Source organism: Leptopilina heterotoma, unplaced genomic scaffold, assembly GCF_015476425.1.
Source record: "Leptopilina heterotoma isolate Lh14 unplaced genomic scaffold, ASM1547642v1 Lhet_14, whole genome shotgun sequence".
Lineage (NCBI taxonomy): Eukaryota > Metazoa > Arthropoda > Insecta > Hymenoptera > Figitidae > Leptopilina > Leptopilina heterotoma.
Window position 1 is genome coordinate 5,537,957 of NW_025110859.1, and position 13,096 is coordinate 5,551,052.

At 23.1% G+C, this 13,096-nt stretch overlaps 1 protein-coding gene across 2 annotated transcripts in view; it reads left to right on the forward strand.

Annotated features, from left to right (window-relative positions):
* Positions 1-13,096, forward strand: part of LOC122497843 (dedicator of cytokinesis protein 3) — a 78,568-nt gene that overhangs the window by 27,114 nt on the left and 38,358 nt on the right. The gene's annotated exons all lie outside the window — the stretch shown is intronic.

Below are 13,096 nucleotides of genomic sequence, written 5' to 3' on the forward strand. Positions count from 1 at the left end.
ATTCTTCACAGAATTTTATTACAATTTTCTAAAATAAGGGAATTCAAGGAATTTTATTAAAATATAGAAAATAATTAAATTTTTGCAATGAATTTTACTATGCACTTATAAAAATAATTGAATTGGTCGAAGGATTTATTACAATTTTAGAAAAAAATTGAATTCTATCGAGAAATTTTATTGAAAATATGTAATTGAATTTTTAGGAAGAATTTTATTAAAAATTTTAAAAATTATAATTAAATTCTTTTGAAGATTAAAAATTTTATTATTAATTTTTATTAAAATTTTTAGAAAAAATTAAATTCTTCTCCAAATTTTACTACTTATAAGAAAACTTGAATTGTTTCGAAGGATTTATTAAAATTTTTAAAAATAATTGAATTTTTTCGAAAAATATTATTAAAAATTTTTTTAAATTGAATTCTTTCATGAAATTTTATTTAATTATATTTAAAATAAGTAAATTTTTGCAAAGAATTTCACTATTTAGAAATAAAATTGAATTGTTTGGAAGAATTTATTAAAATTTTAGAAAATAATTGAATTCTATTAAAATTTTTAATAACGAATTAAGATAAAAATTAAACTCTTTCGTGAAATTGTTTCGAATATAATTGAATTTTTGCAAAGAATTTTAGTATTTATAAAAATAATTGAATTGTTTCGAAGGATTTATTAAAATTTTAGAAAAAAATTAAATTCTATCGAGAAATTGTATTGAAAATAATTGAATTTTTGCCAAAATTTTTTTACTATTTATAAAAATAATTGAATTGTTTCGAAGGAATTATTAAAATTTTAGAAAAAAATTCAATTCTCTTGAGAAATTTTATTCAAAATAATTGAATTTTTGCCAAAAATTTTGCTATTTATGAAAATAATTGAATTCTTGCAAAGAATTTTATTAAAAATTTTAAAAATCATAATTTAATTCTTTTGAAGATTATATTGAATACATTGAATTTTATTAAAATTTCTTGAAAATAATTAAATTTGATATAAATTTATATAATTTATATCAATATATAATTTTATATAAATTATAAAAAAATTGACTTGTTTCGAAGGATTTATTAAAATTTTAGAAAATAATTGAATTCTTTTTAGAAATTTTATTAAAATAATTAAAGTTTTGCAAAGGATTTTACTATTTATAAAAATAATTGAATTGTTTCGAAGAATTTTACTATTTCTAAAAAAAATGGAATTTTTTCGAAGGATTTATTAAAATTTTAGAAAATAATTGAATTCTTTCGAGAAATTATATTGAAATAATTGAATAATTTGTGCAAAGGATTTTACTATTTATAAAAATAATTGAATTATTTACAAGGATTTTACTATTTCTAAAAATAATTGAATTTTTTTGAAGGATTTATTAAAATTTTAGGAAATAATTGAATTCTTTCGAGAAATTTTATTGAAATAATTGAATTTTTGCAAAGGATTTTACTATTTATAAAAATAATTGAATTGTTTTGAAGGATTTATTAAAATTTTAGAAAATAATTGGATTCTTTTTAGAAATTTTATTGAAAATAATTGAATTTTTGTCAAAAATTTTACTATATTTATAAAATTAATTGAATTTTTTCGAAGGATTTATTAATATTATAAAAAATAATTGAATTCTTTCGAGAAATTCTATTGAAAATAATTGAATTTTTGCAAAGAATTTTACTGTTTATAAAAAGAATTGAATTGTTTCGAAGGATTTATAAAAATTTTAGAAAATAATTGAATTCTTTTTTAAAATTTTATTGAAAATAATTGAATTTTTGCCAAAAATTTTACTATTTATAAAATTAATTGAATTGTTTTGAAGGATTTATTATTTTAGAAAATAATTGAATTCTTTCGAGAAATTTTTTTGAAAATAATTTTGATTATGAAATTATTCAAAAATTTATAATAAAAAATTTTGTAATTTGCATAATAATTTTAATAAATTGATAGTAATAATAATAATAATGATAATAATAATAATATAAATAGTGAAATTTAGAATTAATTTTGTATAGAACTAATTTTGTTGCGACTATTAGGTTCGAGTTTTATTTTTAAAAAGAAAAATAGGTAGATTACGCCATTGAACGTATCTCATGGTTATACCAGGTGTACAGTCGAGTTCTAAAATCTGTGAGTGCTGGACCAAAAAGATGGCATGTACTTCTATAGCTATAGTAGTATGTACACGTACAATTTCCAGCCGATGCTTGTCTTACGTTGCCATTCACGAAATGGCATCGAACCCGCGTGCGCCAACGTAAATCGGTAGCACTTCGCAGTAACAACGTAACGGGGGTTTTCAAAGAAATCATTCATTTTCTCCATCATCTCGACTACATAATACTATACAGATTGATTTACATTTTTTTTATATATATATACACTGTAGACTGTAGAGCCACCGAATCCCTAATCGCAAATGTGTGAGCCTGTGGTTTTAGTGGTTCTATATGCCTTTCATTATTTTTCAAACTAAGAATATTTGGAAAATTAAGTCATTTGGTAGATTAGATTACTCATTTTTTGATTAACCCTCTGCTTATGCTGATTTTTTCCCCACTCTATCGCCATAGAGCGTAAATCTTACAGTCTAAGAGTCCAATCTGATGATTTCTGATGATTTCTGATGATAATCGTCATTAGCAACAGCAGAGACTTAAAATGTAGTATTCAGGGTTGCTACTCAACCTGGAAAACCTGGAAAACCTGGAAATGTCAGGGAATTTTATAAACCTTGAAAAAACCTGGAAAAGTCAGGGAATTTTGATCGAAATCCTGGAAAATTGTTGTTTTCTAAAGTTTATTCTTGATAAACTTTGATAAATTAGTAAATTAAACTTAGATTTAAAGAAAAATTTTTAAACTAAACTTCTTCTGAAATTAGTTAAATTTTTTTATAAATATATTTAATTGATTATTAAAAATAATGGATTTATAGAAGAATTTTAGTTAAAAACACTAAAACAAATTGAATTTTGAAGCAATTACAAATTATTGCAGAAATTCAATTATTTTCAAAAGTAGTAAAATTCTTTTCAGAAATTCAATTATTTTCAAAAATTTTAATAAAATTCTTGGAAAAATTTTTATTATTTTCAAAAACTTTCCTCAATTCAATGATTTTTAATATCTACTACTTTAATAAAAATTCCTAAACGAATTCAATTAGTTAAAAACAATTTTAATAAAATTCTACGCAAACATTTAATTATTTTCATAAATAATAGAAATTTCACAGGAATTCAATTATTTACAAATTATTTTCATATATTATTCAATTATTTTCATAAATAATAACATTTTTTTACACGCATTCAATTATTTTTATAAATAATAAAAACTCAATGTTGAATTTAAATTATTTTTAATAGAATTTTAATGGAATTCCTCGAAAAAAGGTATTATTCTTAACAATTTTATTGAAATTTATCAAAGAAATTTAATTATTTTAATAACCTTTGCTACAATTTATTTATTAGAATTTAAGTATTATTTTTAATACATTTTTAATTAAATTTCTTTAAAGAATAAAATTATTTTCAAAAAATTGTAATGAAATTCTTTGCGTAACAGTTCAATTTTTTTAAAAAATAATTGAGGGGACGGCTTCTAAAAGGGGATACGCGTGGATTCTCACGTATAAGTATTGACGAATAGTGTGATTTTAAAACATTTTCAATTTTCAAATTCAATGAAATAAATTTATACACAATGAAAATGCGCATCTTTTTTCTTTAAGAAATAAATTTATATCTTTTTTAGTTTATAAAATAATGAGAAAAAACTAAATTTTTGAAAACCAAAAAATTTAAATGTTTTACGTCTTTAACTCGTGCTGGTGTTTTTGATTTTTCATATTTTGTAATCAAACAAAAACAAACTCACAGATTAAGGTTTCCTGAAACCAACTATATTTTTAAAACTTCAAAATCTTAATTAATAAAAAGTTTATTAATTTTTTCGAAAGACATTGCAAAAAATGTTTTTTTTCAACTTTCAACGCTTCGTTTATCTAGGAAATTTCAAGGTACGAAAAACTTTCAGTGAGAAAGTTTTTTATTACGATACGGACAAGTTTTCTCTAAAATTTTATTAAAATGATATGGATATTTACAAAGTTATTAATGTTTAAAGCGTATGGTGCGTCAGATTTCTTGCGCCTGGAACGCATTGAGTACCGAATTGTTCGTTTGCATGGAACATATTAAGACTATTTTAGTTTATTCATTTGTTTACTTAAAATAAATAAAATTTTTATTAAAGTCACTGATAAATTTTTGCAATATTATTATTATTAAGAAGTAACCAATAATAATTAGCCAAAATCGTCTGGAAATAGTTAAAATTTACTGACATACAAATAATTAGTACACAGTTATTTTGACATAAATGTAATGTTAATTTAACTAATAAAAGTTTATTAAGAATAGTAAAAATATTATTATTTTAATTTTTGACTGGTTTTTTAATATCAAAGTAATTATTTTTAAATAATATTTAACTATGGATTATGACGATTCATCTAACTTTATATAACAGTAGCATCAGTTTATTTATTCTAACATGTATTGTACGTAAAGATATATGAAATTATTTTTAAAAAAATATTGCAGAATTATTCGCAAAATAAATTGTACAATAATTCCATATTGTATTTAATACTTGAAGTTAAAACAAATTTTATTTTATTTATATCTGTATTTTGGCAAACATTTTCATACAATAGATTTTTTTTTGTTATCATGTGCACTTCAAGGAAGTAACCCTTTTTTATATGCTATTTTTCTCAAAGTTGTCATTTGTTTTCACTCTACGGAAAAATATGGTGTCCAGATGAGTCGCGGTTGCCGCGACCGTTGACTGCAAAAAAAAGGGTTCGGTAAAACCCAATACAATTTTCCCAGGATTTCGAGATTTTTTTATCACAATTAAGGAAATCGATATCTTCCTCCAAACGGACAGGAGTTTTTTAATAATTATTTTAAAAACATTAAATGTAGTAAACGAGATCATTTTGACGAAGAGTGGAAACCTTGAACTAAATGAAACAAGAAACTTAAAAATAAGAAATATTATTTTAGTTGACTTTTGTACATATAACAAAATAAAATATTTAGGTTAAAAATAAATTTCAATAAATTTTATTATATATATTAACAAAATATTTTTAACGCGTTGCAAACGAACAATTTGGGACTCAATGCGTTTCAGGCGCGAGAAATCTGACGTACCATATGCTTTAAACATTAATAACTTTGTAAATATCCATATCATTTTAATAAAATTTTAGAGAAAACTTGTCCGTATCGTAATAAAAAACTTTCTCACTGAAAGTTTTTCGTACCTTGAAATTTCCTAGATAAACGAAGCGTTGAAAGTTGAAAAAAAACATTTTTTGCAATGTCTTTCGAAAAAATTAATAAACTTTTTATTAATTAAGATTTTGAAGTTTTAAAAATATAGTTGGTTTCAGGAAACCTTAATCTGTGAGTTTGTTTTTGTTTGATTACAAAATATGAAAAATCAAAAACACCAGCACGAGTTAAAGACGTAAAACATTTAAATTTTTTGGTTTTCAAAAATTTAGTTTTTTCTCATTATTTTATAAACTAAAAAAGATATAAATTTATTTCTTAAAGAAAAAAGATGCGCCTTTCCATTTTCCACAAACTTCGGTAATTCAAATTGCAATTTGTAATACTTTCAAAAATTGACCAAGTGGACAAAACTTAAACGCGAGAATCCACGCGTATCCCCTTTTAGAAGCCGTCCCCTCAATTTAAATAAAATTCTTCGCAGAAATCCAATTATGTTTAAATTTACAAAAATTCTCGTCAAAATTTCAATTATCTTTATAAATAATAACATTTTTCTCCTGAATTTAATTATTTTCAAAACTTTTAATAACATTCTTAGCAGAATTTCAATTATTTTTATACAATTTTCATCATATTCTCGAAAAATTATTTCTAAAAATTTTATTAAAATTTGTCAAGAGAATTCAATTATTTAAAAATTTGTTGATAAAATTAAAAATTTTCAATTAAAATTATTGAAGAAACTATTATTTTCAAAAAAACTTGAAGAAATTATCTAAAAGAATTTAATTATTTACGAAAACTCTAAGAAAATGGTTAAAAAGAATTTAATTATTTGCGAAAACTCTAAGAAAATTGTTCAGAAAAATTTAATTTTCTATCAATAATTTTAATAACATTAACATTATTTTTAATTAAATAATAAAATTATTAATATGAATTGTTAACAAACCCGATTATTTGAAAAAATTTTAAAGAAATTTTTTATACAATTCAATTATCTACTTTCAAAATATTTTAATTAAAATTCTCAAAAAGACTGCAATATTTTCAAAAAATTGAAAGAAATTCTTCAAAAATTGTAATAAAAATTCTTTGCAAAAATTTAATTATTTTTATTAGTACATAATAAAATTCTGTGCAAAAATTCAATTTTTTCAAAAGCAGGAATGCAATGATTATCAATAAAAATTTTATTAAAATTTATCAAAGAAATTCGATTATATTAAAAACCTTTGCTACAATTTATTTATTAGAATTTAAGTATTATTTTCAATACATTTTTAATTAAATTTCTCCAAAGAATAAAATTATTTTCCAAAATTTTAATGAAATTCTTTTAGTGACAATTAAATTTTTTTCAAAATCATTTTAATAAAATACTTTGTAGAAGTTTAATTAATTTCAAAAATTTTGTCAAAATTCAATTATTTTCAATATCTATTATTTCAATAAAATTTCACAAAACAATTCAATTATTTAAAAATAAATTTTAATAAAATTCGTCTCAAGAATTCAATTATGTTCCAAAAATTTACAAAAATTCTCGTCTAAATTTCAATTATCTTTATAAATAATAACATTTTCCTCCGAAATTCAATTATTTTCAAATGTTTCAAAACTTTTCAATAAAATTCTTCGCAGAATTTAAATTATTTTTTATACAATTTTCATCAAATTTCTCGGAAAATGAAATTATTCTTAAAAATTTTATTAAAATTCGTCAAAAGAATTCAATTATTTAAAAATTTGTTTGATAAAATTCTTTAGGAAAATTAAATTTTAAGAAACATTCGATTCTTTAATAAAATATTTATTTTTATAATTGAATAATTGAATTCTCGTAGAATGTTCTAATAAATATTGATTTAAAAATGAATTTCAAATTAAAATCTTTGAAAATTTGAACTTTTCATACTTTTAATTTTAAGAATTTTATAGAATTAATTTTTTTCAAAAAGTTTAATGGATTTTTTTTTAATTATTTCAAGTTTTCAATGTCAAATATATTTAATTGAAGAATGTCAGAATAATCGAAATTTCGTAAAATTAAATTGTAAACAAAAGAATTTGAAAATTCGCAAAGAACTTTTTCAAAAATTATTAAAAAAAAAAAATTGACTTAAAGAAGAATTTTAGTTGAAAATTCTAGAAATGAATAATCGTAATAATGAAAATAATTTTTGAAAAAGTTACAGTAACAAAGTAGTAGCAAGTTTTAATTATTATAAAACATGAAGGAAACGATCACTCCGAGTCGAAGACTCGGAGATCGTTATCTTCATGTTTTATAATAATATTCTTATTATCAAATTTTTAAATGTCTTAATTTTCATAAAAAAATTAAATATTTATTTAAAAATGAAGTTATCGATGTTTTCGAATAATTTTCTTTTTAAATACCTGGAAAAATTCCGTTTTTTAACCTGGAAAATCTGGAAATTAATGGTTTTTAGCACACAGAAAGAGAAATGGTAACTTTTACATCTTTTGTGGTAAAATATAAATTCTTAAATATAAATTTAATGATTCTGTAGCTTTGGAATTTTGTAGTTCTTGATCTTTTAAAGAACTTCAAAATCCCAAAGAGACAAATATGAAATATAAATCCATCGTGGTCCTTAATTTAGTTTTTACTTTGTAAGTAAAAACAGTTAATTTATATTTTTTTCTTTGCAAATATCTTAGATTCAACACATTGAAAAAGCTATGTGACAATTTAGAATATTCAATATGAGATGAAAAGATTATTGCTTCATTTTGTTTTGAGGAAATGACAAAGCTCCAGGAAATGTATATCTCTGAATTGACAATTGTCCTGAAACTATTTCAATTATCACTAGGGAGTCATTAACGATGTGTAATACTACCGAGAAGGAAAATTTGCGACGAGGTAATAAATTTAAGATAGCAATAGGCCATTGTAAATTACGCTTAGACATCACCTTGGACTTATTGTGAGTTTCTCGCTTAGGCTTTAATAATCTGATTTTTTAGATATGTACTAAACAAAACTATTGCATATCTTAGATAAAAATTGATAAGTTTGTTTTCTTTATTTAAAAAAAGAATTTTTCAGTTTCTTGTGTTATAGCAAAAATAACTTTCAGTTTGCTGAGAAAGAATTTGGGGGATTGATTTTGAATATTGAGATTCAAACCACATGTTTCTTCTTCTTCTTCTTTTTTTCTTCTTCTCTGCTGTGGTACAGTCAAGATGCATCTCTGACTTTCGGACCAAGGTTTTCAGCTCGGTGAATACGCGGTAACCAAGTCGGGAACCTGTTCCCCCCGTTGCGGCTCTTTAAAGATTTGCCCTCTCGCTTCCTCGTGATCAGGTCCATATAGCTTCAGTTTCCCAGAGGTCCAGACGTAATGCAGGATTTCTCATACTGACACCGCCCTCAACCACTTGCAAGAGTTTGTCCATCCTTCTCGTACTCTTTTACTCTGCATTTGGTATGTCTTTTTCCCCGTTCAGCATCCTATATTATCTAGCTTTATTGCAACTTTGCTCTCTTTCCTTCTTCATCTCACTTATTTAGCCTCCAAGTGTCTTTCTCGGTTCAACATCCCGAGTATGTATTTTGTACGAATACAATTCTCAAGCATGTTGTCTGTCTGTGTCTGTGTGTTGGAATATACAGAGTTGAGGGTACCAGGCGGAACTCCGAGAGAGGAGTATGCGGATAGCAGCAGCGTGCCTTTTATTCATCGTAAACCTCGCCTACCTCTGTTCTTTGTGTCGGCGTAGCACGGTGTTAAAATAAGGCCTTACGGCCTACAGCTGCTTCGTTTTCGCTTGTACCAAAGCCAAGAGGGCTGATGCTTTCTGACTACTGAAGAGGCTATCATCGCTCTCCTAAAGAAATTAATGAATGGCAGCCACGTCTCGAGTCCTAATAGACCTCGAGTTATCTGGAAACTTCAGCCTTAATCGGTTTATGATTAACGTTTATTTGGATTCAAAATGAAAAATCGCCAACTGTTTTGCATCAGGAGAAGTTGGGAAAGTTGGAATCAGAATATTGCTGATTTGCTGTGTAGAGTTAGGAATATTGTTGGTGCAATTTAAACTATTTTTTTCTTTTGCTTTTCTGTTACATGGCTCGAATCATTGAAAGTATTTAAAAATACGGACTTTACGGACCAAACATGAAAAATTACGGACTTTATGGAACAAAAATGAAAAATTACGGACCATTTACGGACCGTACTGACAAAAATATAACCAGTCCGAATCAAATAAGAGAACATTTTACTTAAAACTATAAATTTTTTTCATATCTATAAAACATGAAGACATCGATCAATTTCTTCATGTTTTCTAATAATTAAAAATGGCCCAATGATAAAATCCTTCCAAAAGGTTTGAATTGAAATGTTTTGAAAATCTTAATTTCTACGGAAATATAATAATAATTAAATATTTATTTATGTATTACTGACACTTTCTAAGTTTTTAAAAATATTGTCTAGCTAATAAGTATTGTAAGTATTATCATGAAGAAATCTATAATAAGTGTGTCACTCTCCGAAGAAAGGTACCTATAAGAAGCAAAAGATTTGAGGTTATGTTTTTAATTTTTTGAGTAAAAGTCGTAAAAGTACAGAAAGAGAATCAATTATAAATTAAAAATTATTGATCTTTAAGTCTTCTTTATATCCAAAATATTCAAAGAAAATTGGTTTATATTCTTTCGAATATAAAAAATTATTCGTTAAAATTTAACACCAAAAGTGGGTGAAATTAATATTTTTCATATTTTTCAATGTACACAAGTTATATCGATAATCGTGTTTCTTGTTATAAAACGATAATTCGCTTCTGCACTATCGGCAGCAGGGATTGGCTCCGCGTTCAGAAAGTGCACTCTATCCATTCGGCATTGCTCTCGCGTTATTGCAACGAGCGGTAAAAGGTACTGGTAATAGATGTCAGGGTCAAATCCTGAGCCCCACAGTCTCAATTAGTTCAAATGGCTCATGATTAAGTGCAGATGTCCATAAATTCAGAGTTTTTAGCCTGTTACCAGTTTGTCTATATAGATATATACCTGCGTGTATAATCTCGTCTGCAAACTAAGAATTTATATTATATTTTTTATTTTTACAATTCCTTTTTGAATTCGAAAGTGGTTACATTTTAATACCAATTTTTCTGTATACATATACAAGATTTCAACTTTTAGATGAATTGACCTTATACAGGTTTCACAGTCTGTCCCCTATTTCCCTAAAAGTACCCTTTTTTAAATTTTAGCCCCTAAACGTGTACCCTATTTTGAAAATTTCCCCTAAATTTCCCCTATTTTTTTCGTCGCAGGAAATCAATTATTTTCAACAATTTTTAAGTAATTCTGCAAAAGAATTCAATTATCTTGATAACCGACAAAATTCTCCCAATAAAATCAATTATTTTAAGGATTTTTAATGAAATTCTTTTTCAAAATTCAATTATTTTGATAAATATCAAAATTTTTCTCAAGAATTCAATTATTGTCAAAAATTTTAATTAAATTCTTGGCAAAATTTCAATTATTTAAACAAAATTTAATAAAATACTTTGCACGAATTCAATTATTTTTATAAATTTTAATGAATATCTCGTCAAGAATTCAATTATTTTTATAAATAGCAAAATTTTTCGCCAAAAATTCAATTATTTTCAAAAATTTAAATAAAATTCTTTGCAACATTTTTAATTATTTTTAAAAGTTTTTCGCAATTCAATGTTTGTAAATATTTACTATTTTCATAAAATTTATCAACAAATTTAATTATAGAAAAAACTTGTTGATACAATTCTACGAAAAGATTCAATTATTTTCATAAATAATAAAATTTCATTTACGAATTCAATTATTTTCATCGCAGAATTTCAAATATTTTTAGTACAATTTTAAATAAATTCCTTGAAAAATGCAATTATTATTAAAAATTTTATTAAAACTCGAGGAAAGAATTCAGTTTTAAGAAACATTCAATTATTCAATAAAACAATAAAATTCGTTGCAATAATTCAAATATTTTCATAAATAACATTTAATTCGTTGCAGAGAATCAATTATTTTTTAAAATTTTCAAGTAATTTTGCAAAAGAATTCAATTATCTTCATAAACAACAAAATCGCATAAATTCTTCCCATAAAATCAATTATTCTAAGGAATTTACTAAAATTCTTTTCCAAAATTCAATTATTTTGATAAATATCAATATTCATGACAAGAATTCAATTCTTTTGAAAAGTAATAAAATACTTTGCAGAAATTAAATTATTTTCAAAATTTTGTAAAAATTCTCGTCAAGAATTAAATTATCTTTATAAATAGATAGGGAAATTTTTCTCAAGAATTAAATTATTGTCAAAATTTTTTTTTAAATTCTTCTCAAGAAGTCAATTATTTTTAAAAATTTTAATAAAATTCTTCTCATGAATTCAATTGTTTTCAAAAATTATTATTTTAATTCTTCTGAAGAATTCAATTGTTTTTAAAAAATTTAATAAATTTCTTTAAAAAGTTTTCAATTATTTTCAAAAATTCTTTAATATAATAAATTTCATTAAAATTTTAATTAAATTCCTTAAAAGAAATTAAATATTTTCAAAAGTTGTTAAATTATAATACAATTTTTCGTAAAAATTAAATTTGAAGAAAAATTCAATATTATTTATTTTTGTATTTAAATAATTGATTTCTCGTAGAATTAGATTATTGTTTTTCGTACTTTTAAGTTTTTAACTAACAATTCTGTAGAATTAATTTTTTTGAAAAAGTTTAATTGAATAATAATTGATGTTATATTGATTTAAAGTAGAATTTTAGTTAAAAATTCTAGAAAATGTTAATTGAATTGAATAATGGTACAAATAATTTTGAAGAAATTACAGTAACAATATTCTTATAATAATAATCTAATGATTTTGTCAGTCGATCATTTTTAATTATTATAAAACATAAAGAAATAAAGAAGACTCGGAGTGATCCATTTCTTTATGTTTTATAATAATATTCTTATGAGTTGTTAAATTTGAAATGTTTTGAATTTGAAATTTTTGAACATCTTAATTCCAATGAAAAAAAATGATTAAATATTTTTTTTAAATAAAACTATTGATGTTTTCGAATAATTTTTCTTTTAAAGAAATTTGTAAATAAATTTAATAAAACATTTTTTTAAGTATCTAATAATTTTTAGAATGAATCAGAATATTCTTTAGGATCAGGGAAAAAGTCAAAGTTGTGTTTGAAAATCAGGGAAATCAGTTAGAACAAAAATACAAAAACGTATATGGTTCAGTTTAAAAAATTAATTTTTATTCATTTTTTTCTAGTAAAATCTTCTTCCTTTCATGGGAAGTTTTTTATATAAAAAATTGAAGGGTGATGGAGTAATTCTGATGATTTTTTGAGTTTTTACAACAAAAATACAGAAACGTATGCTTCCGTTTAAAAATTTAATCTTTTTTTTTGTCAAGTCTTAGTTTATCCTCTTGATGGTAGGTTTTTTAAATTTAAACAAATAATTGGGGTGTTTTTGAGTTGTTGTAAGAGAATTGCATAAATTTATTGTTCTGTTTTGCGTTGTTTAATTCTTTTTTACTTAAAACTTTGAATTTGTACATTTAAGGGTAGTTTTTTTGATTTAAAAAAACAGAGGGTGATGAAGCGATTCTGACATTATAATTGTTTTCAGCGGGTAAAAAATAAAAATACTTTAAGAGGTAGGTCTTGTTCAATAAACAGACCACTTTTATTTTTTTG